Genomic DNA, 12,670 nt, shown 5'->3' on the forward strand with positions numbered 1-12,670 from the left:
ATGCATTGAAGTCAATGGGATGACGTACGTCCAACGCACACAGTGTATAAAAGAACAGACATTATCTGCATAGACGTCAAAATAATAGTCATGTCAATTAGTTTTGGTTGTCATTTTTTTAGTTGTTCACGCCCTTTTTTTCACTGTCCTTTCACCATTTTTACTATTAAATTCAATGGACTTTTCAATTAAACGCACACGAAAGGACAATTAGTCGACCTAAACTAGAATAATGTACCAACAGCTGTCCCTGCACTGAAAGATAGCCAAACTGCAAAATGACATCCGTTATTTTATCCGCAAAATGTTGGACACCATTTTAAACGAAGCTGAAAAACCGCTTTGTGAACATAGCCATGGATTGTCTCTTTAACCCTTTGAGGACCAGGCCCAAAATGACCCAGTGGACAGCGCAAATTTTGATCTTTGCGCTTTTGTTTTTCCCTCCTCCCCTTCTAAGAGATCTAGCACTTTCAGTTTTCTATCTACAAGGCCATGTAATGGCTTGTTTGTTACAGGAATAGTTGTACTTTGTAATGGCGTTTTTCATTTTACCATAACATGTATGATGGAATCCCAAATATATTATTTATGAAGATAAAAATAGGTGAAATCATAAAAAGAATGCAAAATGGTAACGTTTGGGGGGTTCCTGTGTCTACGTAATGCACTATATGGTAAAAGCGAAATGATACTATTACTCTATAGGTCAGTCCGAACACAACCATATGCAGGTTTACACAGATTCTCTAATGTTATATATATTTTTTTATTAAATCCTTTTTTTGGCACTTTTTTCCCTCTTTTCGTCTACGCCGTTCACTGTTCGCAATGACACTTGTTATATTTTAATAGATCGGACAATAATGCACGCTATGGTATAATATATGTTTGTTTATTTATTTTTATAAGTTTTCTTTATATAATGGGAAAGGGGGTGATTTAAACTTTTATTGGGGGAGGGGTTTTGGGGTAGTGTATTAGTGATTTTTTACTTTTTGGGAGACTTGTACATACATAACTTAGATTTTTACACTGATCATTGCTATGCCATAGGCATAGCATTGATCAGTGTTATCGGCGCTCTGCTCATTGAGCCTGCCTGTGCAGGCTTAGTGACCAGAGCGCCGATCGGACCGCACGGAGGCAGGTGAGAGACCGTTTTAACGACTGCGGGGGTCCCGATCGGTAAGTGACAAGGGACTCCCCCTGTCACTTACACTTAAACGCCGCGGCCGGCAGCGATCGCCGGCCGCAATCGCTGCAGCGTGTCATTGAAGGTGAGGTGCCGGCTGCTGATAGCTTCATAGCTCAGGACGTACGGGTACATCCAGGGTTGTCTGGGGACAGACTTCCAGGACGTACCGGTACGTCCTAGGTCGCCTAGGGGTTAAAACGACCTGTAAAAATCCTCTGAGATCAACAAGTCTAACTGAAAAAGTTGCCACTAGCCAAATAGTGGCCACTGCAGGAGAAATGAATTACATGATGGCTATTTGATGACCATGTAATTCATGGAGCCTGAAGCAAGCACTACTCTGTGTTAGCAGCTGTTCACTAAAAAAACACCCCAAAAAAATAGAATCTTTTCTTTCTATGCTATGGCCACCAATTTTCAGTAGGCAAAAAGGAGAAAAATAATTACTACGAAGATTATGGTTAGTGGGCTGTTTTGAATCTGCAAATATAGGCACGATATTCTATATCCTCTTCTCACGCTTGGTAAGAAACCCTATGTGCTATTTGCTGTTTTACCCATCGCAAAATGTCAACTTCTGGAACTGAATAAATATTAACTTATTTTTTCTTTTTTTCTAGGGGACAGTCTCATGCTAAAAGGGTTAATATTATGCTTATGTTACAGTGCATTAAAAGCTCTAATTAAAACAGCATTACATTCCCATCTGCCAATCTCCAGTAATCTTCTCTAATTGCAGTAATTAAACTATATTTACATGTTCAGAATACTTGTAATTTAGCAAATTGCACTCTCTACTCTACATTTAATCAAACAACCAGTTCCAATGTATTTAGTGTGGAAAGAGTAATTTCAATGTTTTGATTACTATAGCAGATTTGACAGAGTAAGTGCCCCTCTACTACAGGCTTTGAAAAGGAATGCAAACATGGAATATAGTCATGGTTTTTGATTGCCAAGTGAATGCCTAATTGCATGTTGCAGGATTAACTGTTAAATTACAGTACCTAGCTTGCAGAACAGGCTTTCCGTGTTTTGTATAGTAGTAAGCGGTTAATGCTTCTTAGCTTCCAATTTTTTTGTAGTAAGAATAAAGCCACAAATGTCTCCTGAAAGTACAAAAGAAAATTGTGTGTGATGGATGCACAAAAAATGTAGTGTTTAGAATAAGGGCATTTACATTCTAGACTCTTTATTATAAGGTTTTCTGTCTTCACGATGCTAGGTTTACGAAAGTCCCATATAAGTTCTTGAGTTATCCCTTTGAGCAAAGTCTTTAAATATAATAATTATGCATTTTTGAGTTCTCTTGAACCTCTACTGTGTTAACAGAGGCTGAATGGTAACAATACATGATAGTCATTACAGTATTCATAGGGGTTCTCACACAGCCTTCAATACCTTGGGAATGTAGTATGAATCACATACAGTATGTTTGTCTATAATAATAATCCATTTATGGGGCGTTGCTAGAATCTAAATATATCTGGGGCATGAGCCCTGAGGCATATTTTGACACTCTCCCCATCAAAAATAAAAAATATCTACAGTATATCTCTTACTGGACATGCTGTACCTACAGCACAGGTCAATATAACTAACACCCCCCCCCCCATAGTGCGCCCTGTGCCCTTATACAGTTATAATGCCTCTTGTGTTACCTGTGTTCCTATATAGAAATAATGATCACTGTGCCCCATAAAGTAACAATGGCTACTGTTCCCCCCCAAATTGTAATAATGCCCCCTGTGCTCCCATATTGTAAGAATTCCAACTGTGTCCCATGCAGTTATAATGACCATTATTCCACTATAAAGTAAGTGCCCCTGTACTCCCATATACTGTGCCTCTATAGAGTAACGGTGCCCCTTGAGCCCACTTATTTTAATTGTTGTCCCCAATGCCCTCATATAGTAACAATGCCTCTTGTTCTCCCATATTGTAATTTTGCCCCCTAAAGTAATAATGTCCCTTGTTCCTCCATATAGTAACAATGCCCTCCGTGCCCCCTATTATAATAATTTCCCTGTGTCTCCTATATTGTTATAATCCCCCTATGTTTCCCCCCTCATAGTTGTCTTATTGACATGAATGAGAAAGGTGTCTGGGAATGCTTTGTGACCTCATTTCACAGAGAGGGGAGGCTGAGTGGTGAGCTTAATCTTTTGCCTTCTCTTTCAGTTGGCATCACCTTTCACTGAAATTCTGTACATATCGCTTTCCAGCAACCTCTTCCTTATTATTACTGAAAAAATAGGAAGATTTACCCTAGTTTTAGGACTAGTGGTGAGAATGAAAATTGCAAGATTTCCGGATTATTTTAAACTACAGATAATAAAATGTAAAAATAGAAAAATCATCACTTAAAATTCTCAAAAAAGTATGTTTAACAAAAAAAACCTAATTTAAACAATTGGTGATTTTTTGATAGCACATTTTCTTTAAATATTTGGTTCATCTCTGAAACAGTTCAGTGCCCAATCACATGAAAAGCTGTAGATGTTAGACAGTTAATGCTTATTAACCAATCTCTGTGTAGTCTGTTCCAGTAATTATACTCTCTGATATCTGTTACCTACTTTTTACTTACACATAGCCTAGCAAGTATAGGATGGAGAATAAGCATGATTGCAGAACAAAGGTAACAGATTTAGACCCAAAATTTGGCATATGTTTCTCTTTTCTGTGCCCCCCACACACACACACACACACATACACACACACATATCTTAATTTAAACATGTTTATTTTGACAATCATTATAGTTGCCCTAGTCCTCAAACTTTCTGATTGCCCCCACCCCCTTCACCAGGGAGCAAACTATTTAACATTTTATTCCTTTTACCCACTCATCTGACTTCTACTGTTGTTCTTTTTCCACACACCAAAACACCCTTCCCCAATGTTCTCAACCATCTCACACCCTATGCTACTATGCACCTGCAATCCCTGCTTCTCCTCTACTATCCCTGCTTCTCCTTACTGCTAGTGACATGTTTCCTGACCCCATCACCAAAATCCATTTGTCACATCATCCTCCTATTACCAGCCAACTACCTCAAATTATCATAACCCATGATAACTCACTTACACTATTACCCATCTGTCTGGCCCCTGCCTTCCAAATCCCTCTCAAACACACCTTTTATCTCAGCTTAGGGCTTTACACATACTTTAAAAATAAGATCAATAACATCAATGGAAGCTTTAACCTACAGCCCCCATAACCCATCTTCGCAACTGCTTGGTGCGCTTCTCTATAACTCACTCTACCACCACTAAACAAGAGGTACTCACCACTTGTGCACTTGTGACTGAATCCAATTCCACCCTATTACCAACCTTACTACTGTAATTATTTAAAGCATCTATTCAGTCTATTACTATTACATGCAACCATAACACCCATCCTCAAAAAATTATCCTTCGGCCCATCTTCTTTGTCCAACTACCAACCTATTTCACTTCTCAGGTTTTGCTACAAAATGTCTTGAACACCATGGGGGAGATTTATCAAAGGGTGTAAAATTAAGACTGGTGCAAACTGCCCACAGCAACCAATCACAGCTCCTCTTTTCTTTGACCAGAGCTGGAAGCTGAGCTGTGATTGGTTGCTGTGGGCAGTTTGCACCAGTCTAAATTTTACATTGCATTTTGCATTTTGTTAAATAAAACATATTTCAAATTTATCAGCATTTTTTAAAAAATGTATCTTTTGAAAGATATAGACTAATCTGTCCATGTGCTGCTATGCTTCTTAACCAATTGCTCTTTGGCATCCGCTTGGGACTCTTGGGGCGCACATGCTCAGTTCACATGATCTGTCCCATCTCCTCTATGCTTCTTGTTACTGCCCCTCTAATGACAGTGTCAATTATAATTTTCATTTTCATTTCTTCCTCCTCGCCTTCAAAGACCCATTGTGTTATGATTTCCACCAACAGGGCTAGTTGGTGGGGCGTCATTTTTGCTCTACAATCTCTAGTTTTTATTATAATCATATTAGCAGCCGGTTCTCACCCTATATGAAGTTCCTGAGCTTGCTTTATAGAACCCCTGGAGTTTATGGTGTAAATGTATCAGCGGCACAATCTAAATTTTCTCCCAGGACAGCATTGAACATTGGTAAATGAGTACCCAGTGAGGTATTAAGATGGACACTGTGTTCACAGGGACTTCGTTTAGTGCACACCCAACACCCAGTGACTTGGTATGATGTACAACAGTCACCCAGTTACTTGGTATACTGGACAATGGCTTCACTGTCCCCACAGAAAACCACCCACAATCCACTCTACTATCCTTTCCTCTCTGTCCCGATCTCTCTGTATTTCTCTACCTGCTCTAACTGCCTGCTGGAACCTGCTCTTCACTATACACAGCCGACTGGCCATCTCCAGGAAACCAATTACATGATATAGAGAGCGGGGGGGGGGGGGGGGGGGTGTTTGCTGACATCACAATGCGGTCTTCAGCTGATTGGACGGGGGCAAGGGATTATGCATAATCCCTTGCTCCCACCAAAAGACAGTTCTGTAAAACAACATGTGCTGCCGCCATGTTTAGTGAATCTGGCGAATTAGCAAAAAGCTACAAAGCAAATTTAATGCCCGATTTGCTGCAAATCGGAATCCGTCAGATCCGCTTCGCTCATCTTTACTGAGGACAACTCAATCTTACTTGTTGCCAAAGTAATTTTCATTACAATGTTCCCATTTCTTACTGTAAGTCTGGCAGTGACCAGTCCACAACTATGGAAGGTGCAAGGTTGCAGATTAATTACATGGTTATCGGTTCTTAAAATGGGCAACACCTGTAGGCGGTTGGCTTATTTCACAGTAAACACTGCTTGTCTAATGATTACCGAAAAAGCTTTATTTTGTTAAATGTCAAAATTAATCATATTTCATCCATATATATGAGAATTTGAGTCAATAAAAAACAAATTATACAACAGAGAAAGCAAAAATTGCAGGTTGCATCATTTTCTTACCAGAGCCCCACTATTCTTTGCATGCCCACTATAAGCAAGAAGATAAAACCTAATACCCCACCGAGACTTATTTCTAGTGTTTATGTTTGTTAAGTTGGCTAGAGACAATAGTGTAACATCTGGCTCTTATATCTTTTGTTGTCATTTTGGGAATCAGAACATGAGCTATTAAGGAGGTTGTTTGCTTGTGCCTAATTAATGTGCAATTGTATTTCCTGCTTTTACCAGCACTGCAGTATCAACCCCTCATACTGGCTTCCCATTGCACTGTATAGCTATTAAAGTTAATTACTTTTCAGTCTGTTGAATAGGTTTTATGAAATATAATGAAATTAATAGAGGTGAACTAAAGAAAATCAGTGAAGATCAAGCAATTATTAAAGGAACTGAACACATTTTAATTCTCGTTTGGCCAAGTCAGTGAAGCATAATGATGAAAATGCTCTTTTTAGTTTACAAGTTCAATAACTGGAAAGCCGCTTTCACTTTTTATGCATTTTCTGAAGTTCAAAAAGTTTATGGTTATTTACATTTACAAATTTGTTACAAATTCAGTTCCGCAACAATTACTTTCCGTGAAATGATGCGTGTTTATATGTAGACACTAAAGGGAGTGTGTCAAAAAATAAAGTCGGTAAAATCAGATGTGTAATACATACATACACTACTCAAAAAAAGTTTGGCTTGCTGGTGAAATTTAACGATGAGCGTTTGGTGATGGTGGTGTTACAGTGTGGGCAGGTGTGTCCAGTCAATACAAAACTGACTTAAACTTTGTGAATGGTAGATTGGCAAGCACATATTACTAGAATAATAAATAATAATAATAATAATTATGCTTTTCTTTGTATAGTGCACACAGATTCCGCAGCCATTTACATAGTTCAGCCAATTATTGCTTCCTGCCCCTATTAGGTCTCACAATCTAAATTCACCTATCTGTATGTTTTGGGTGTGGGAGGAAACCGGAGTACCCGGAGGAAACCAACGCAAACACGGAGAGAACATACAAACTCTTTGCAGATGTTGCCCTTGGTGGGATTTGAACCCAGGACTCCAGTGCTTCAAGGCTACACTGAGCCACTGTACTGCTCAACTTACTCTCCACTATACACAGCCGACTGTCCATCTGCAGCTGCCTAATTTTATCGTCACACCATTAGGGAACGACTGCTGGAGACTAGGGGACCTCAAAAGGAATAGCCTGCACTTTCCCCAAACCTGAATACCATAGAAAACCTATGAGTTGCAGTGGAGGGCCACCCTTCAAGAAGAGTAGGATACCATGCCTCAGCAATAGAGATGAGAGAACCTCAAGAAAGCTTGAGTTCATCCGAACCCGAGTGTTCGGCATTTGATTAGCAGGGGCTGCTGAAGTTGGATAAAGCCCTAAGACTATGTGGAAAACATGGATATAGTCATTGGCTGTATCCATGTTTTTCAGACAACCTTAGAGCTTTATCCAAATTCAGCAGCCACCGCTAATCAAATGCTGAACTTTCTGGTTCGGATGAACTGGAGCATGCTTGAGGTTCATTCATCTTTAGGCTGGGTTAACACTACGTATATTTCAGTCAGTATTGTGGTCCTCATATTGCAACCAAAACCAGGAGTGGATTTAAAACACAGAAAGGATCTGTTCACACAATGTTGAAATTGAGTGGATGGCCGCCATTTAATGGCAAATATTTGCTGTTATTTTAAAACAACGGCTGTTGTATTGAAATAATGGCAGTTATTTACTGTTATATGGCGGCCATCCACTCAATTTCACCATTGTGTGAACAGATCCTTTCTGTGTTTTTAATCCACTCCTGGTTTTGGTTGCAATATGAGGACCACAATACTGACTGAAATATACGTAGTGTGAACCCAGCCTTACTCAGCAAACAATCAGTCTACTTGTGTACAGCATGAGATGCCATTTTCATTCCGGGTTCACACTACGTAAGACACTGGCCACTCTGTGACCCGGTCGTGTCACAGAACAGCCAGTGTCAGTGAAGTTTATCCCAGCTGGTACTGCAGTACTGGCTGGATAAACTTCATTTCTATCAAATTGGGATATGGGCGCATCCCAATTCACCATAGTCGGAGCCGCACTCTCCTTTGTGTGACCTGTCAGGCTTGTAAGGCCGCTATTCTTTGAATATGTCATTGAGATGTCAGTTTTCGCTGCGGCCGCTAGGGATCCTGGCAGAAGTGTATACTATGTGTATACACTCTGGCTGTGATTCAATTCATTTTCCTTAGAGCGTGTTTTTTGAATTAATCACGGCTGTTGTTGCATATTGCAACAACAGCCGTGATTAATTAAAAAATATGTTGTGTGAACATAGCCTCAAGCTGTAATTGATGCTTAAGGTCACATGACAAGGTACTGTATGAAGACATTGTAATTTTTTGTTGCGGTATACCTACCACTGTTGTTGTCTTTTGATTTAATAAAAAGTTTGAGATGAGGAAATCACCATTGCATGCTTCTACTTAAATGTTCTACTTTCATTATATAATATCATTGCAGTGTTAACTTTTTACTTTTTAAAGAGCCTTATATCCCTGCGCTGCCCCCCCCCCCCCCCCCCACACACACTTTCAACTGTAACCGTGCAGTTGCCATGCAACAATGCACACATCCCACAATCCTCCATGCTTGCAGACTAAGTAGAAACCGACTGAAAGTACTTCCTGGAGATTGTAGTTCAATTGAGCATGCCTGGCCCATCTTATTGGGTCGTAACCAAGGGTAAAAGGTTATCAAAACAATGTAGATGCATGGGAAGAGAGCAAATCAATATATCTCTCAAAAAGTACATTTTTACAAATACTTGTATGTTTGAAATATGCATTAGTTTAGACCTTATTTATAAAGACACAGTGGGGTAGATTTATCAAATTGGTGTAAAGTAGAACTTGCTCATTTCCCCATAGCAATCAATAAGATTCCACCTTTCTTTTTCCAAACAGTCTGTGAGGAATGACAGGTGGAATCTGATTGGTTGCTAGGGGCAACTGAGCCAGTTTCACTTTACACCAGTTTGATAAATCTCCCCCACAACCTGTATAACTACTCATAGAATAAATTGATAAAGCTCCCACAAATTTCATTGCGATATTTATATTGATATTTTATAATAACACTGAAAGGGATAACATGCCTTATGATTTAGAAAAAATGAAAACGACAGTGTATTTAACGGTTGAATTGGACAAAGTGTTTTGGTAAGTATTTGGTTCTCATTTTGCAGCTTTTTTTGGTTAGTATTTTTGAGCAAAACAAACAGTAGAACCCACTTTGAAAAGTAAAACTCCTAGTTTGGGCTAAAATACTAACTAAAATAAGCTTCAAAATTACTAAATACTGACCAAAATACTACAGTACATGCAAACTGAACTAATTCAAATCTGCAAATATACCAGTCATCTATACTACTGGAGTCTCCTATCTTTATTTTCAAAAAACTCTTAAAATATTTAAAGGGTTGTCCACTCATTTTCAAATACGTTTTGTATTGGATTGTAATTCTACATTTAAAATGTTGGTCTGGACTAATATTTTCAAAATAATAGTGTCATTTCTCTTGTGTGTGGTATTGCAGGTCAGAGACAACAAAGCATATGGGGATGAGCTGCAGTACCTTGTACAAGCAGTGGAAAGTTATGGCACTCTGTTAGAAAGAAAATAGTCTTACTTGTTCTTTAGGACACAACACATCCAGGCATTACATTGATAACCAATTGTTTTTAAATAATGAACCGTGTGTAATGATTCATTTTCCCAGGGGTGGCTCTGAAAATAAATAAAAATATTTGACACTGGGTTCTCCACATATTGCAGTGTAATGGGAAAAATGTTGATCAGCATTTACTGAGCTAAACACAGCTAATAAAATGCATAAAATAATAATAAAAAAAAGACTGTAAAAAAATAAATATACGGTACTAGAACCAATCACATCCACTGTACCAAAGGGACTGTGCCAACATGTTTGGGTATGGGATGACCTTTTCAATAGTAACAGTGGGAAACATTACCTGAGTTTTTTCCTAGGATTAAAGCTAATAAACTATATTCCATTTAGTAAGTTAATTGGTATGTACAGTATATCTTATTAAGATCTATGAATTAATTTGTTAAGAAACTATAAAATAATAGTTTCGGATGGATTTATAGTCACACACACACATCTACTCACAGCTCACTTCTCACGTTTACAACACTATTTTCCAGTCAAGAGTGCTATACGTCACCTTCAAAGAAAGTTCTACCTAATAGTTGCTTCCAAATCTTTTCCACATGGTCACCTCTTGTACTGAACTTATAGTAAATTTTACATAAACACTAGTGTTAATTTTAATTTATTTTATTATTATTATTATTTTTTTAACGTGAAATTTAATTCTAGTTTTATCCTTGAGGGGCATATAACATTGCGGAAGAAAGCTTACCAGATTCAATGGAAGGCACATGGAGAAATATGATCCTAAGGTTACATCCACTTTAAACCTTAAAAATAAAATTAGATTGCTTTCCTTTAAACAAGCAGTGGAATTATGTGAAAGTCTTATGGTGTCAGACTCCTGAGACCACTATAATTGCTTTACATCGACACAAAGGTTTCCTGTAATCTTACTTTCTGTCTTCATTTGTCTTCTTCCGAGTTTCCAAGAAAATGTTCTAATTGGTCTTTTAGCCTTTTTACGTTGCCACTATACCTTTAGGGTTGAAAGAGTTACAGGCATCAGCCTAGGGGAGATATGAGGGCAATGAGAAAAACATCAATGATTTGCCACTACTACTTTAATTAATGAGCTCTGTACAAAGTATAGATTGGAAGAAATCCTAGCTCACTTGGGACTTAAACACAGATCAACAAACTGAATTATGTGGCATTTTCAAGATTTTATGCCTACCTCGTTCTCAGGGAACAATCATTAGCCTTGTAATTGTCTAACAATACACTGCTGTCTTGGATTCCATCTTGGTCTCTTTAGAGGATCGGTTTACCTTAAATCAATAGTCTGAAGTAGTTGGGAGATTCATGAGAAAGGAAGTGGCCTCTAATTTCTGCATTTTAGCTACTAATTATTTAATAATACATTTTGTTGCTTATAATGTGGCACATCTTGCTTGTCAGCACAAATGAATGGAACATTTAAGAAGGATAATTGCCACTTCTGCAGATGTTTTATATTACAGCTTCAGAGTAGTTTAAAGAGAACTTGAGCCTTTCTTGGAAGCTTACCTGTGTAGACCAGTCATTATGGTGTACAGGGAGAAGTGTGATTCCAGACAACCTATATTTAAGCTGGCATTGATGCACTATAAAAGCAGGGGAGAGCGATGGGTGTAACTATGTAATGTATAGCCATACTGTGCCACCTAACTGTAAAATACTTGTATATATACCATGTTTCCCCCCAAAAAGATAGTGCCTTGTATTAATTCTTGTTCCCAAAGAGGCATTCTGTCTTATTTTCGGAGGATGTCTTTTTTTACTCGGGAGCGGCACCAGACAAGCACGAGAAGGAAGAGTGGTGAGCGGCATGGTAGGGAAAGAGGTGAGTGGCACCGAAGGGAGACTGGTAAGCGATATGAGAGGGAGACTGGTGAACAGCATGGGATGGAGACTGGTGAGTGGCACAGGAGGGAGACTGGTGAGTGGCATGGGAGGGAGACTGTTGAGCAGCACGGGAGGGAGACTGGTGAGCGGCACGGGAGGAAGACTGGTGAGCAGCACGGGATGGAGACTGATGAGCAGCATGGGAGGGAAAGAGGTGAAGGGCACAGGGATTAATGTGAGCAGCAAGAGACAATCATGGGGAGGGAGGGGGGTGCGGTGGTGGATGGTGGACGGTCTTACTTACGAGGGGGCACTTTACTTTCGGGGTGGGGGTGCCTTATTTTAAGGAGGTGCCTTACTTTGGACTACTTGGTAGATTAGTTGGGACATCTTATTTTAGGAGGATGCCTTATTTTCGGGGAAACACGGCAGGACTGTTCTATATTCTGATGCAAACACGCTTTGTTGATGGCATTTAAATTGCTAATGTAATAATTCGAGAGACCAATCTATCATAGTGCGAACTGTTAAAAGTGAAGCTATTTGGTGATAATCTAACACATAAAAGGAAGGCATTTTATGATATATGGTCATATTTTTAATTCTAAGAGTACTCCTTTAGGTCCATTTTATTTTATTTCATGGGGGAATTGCCAGGACAGATGTACCAGAGCTTTATCATCATGCAGCCTCTTCCTATCATTGATTATGCTGTAAATGGCTCTAATCTTGTTAAGCTCCATAATAGTAAAGCTTCACTCTAATGTATTTGGACTGCAAATGAGTTTATAAACCTAGTGACAATTTAAACATTTTGATATTCAGTATTCTGAGGTTCCAAAATAGATTGGTGAATTACTTGAAAATTTAAATGATCAATAAAATGACTAGAATTAACTACAGCATCAGAATTTG

At 38.8% G+C, this 12,670-nt stretch overlaps 1 protein-coding gene across 4 annotated transcripts in view; it reads left to right on the forward strand.

The window, feature by feature from the left end:
* The window catches only part of AUTS2 (activator of transcription and developmental regulator AUTS2), a 1,036,368-nt gene that overhangs the window by 597,483 nt on the left and 426,215 nt on the right, over positions 1–12,670 (forward strand). The gene's annotated exons all lie outside the window — the stretch shown is intronic.

This window comes from Dendropsophus ebraccatus, chromosome 5, assembly GCF_027789765.1.
Source record: "Dendropsophus ebraccatus isolate aDenEbr1 chromosome 5, aDenEbr1.pat, whole genome shotgun sequence".
In the NCBI taxonomy this organism is placed as follows: Eukaryota; Metazoa; Chordata; class Amphibia; order Anura; family Hylidae; genus Dendropsophus; species Dendropsophus ebraccatus.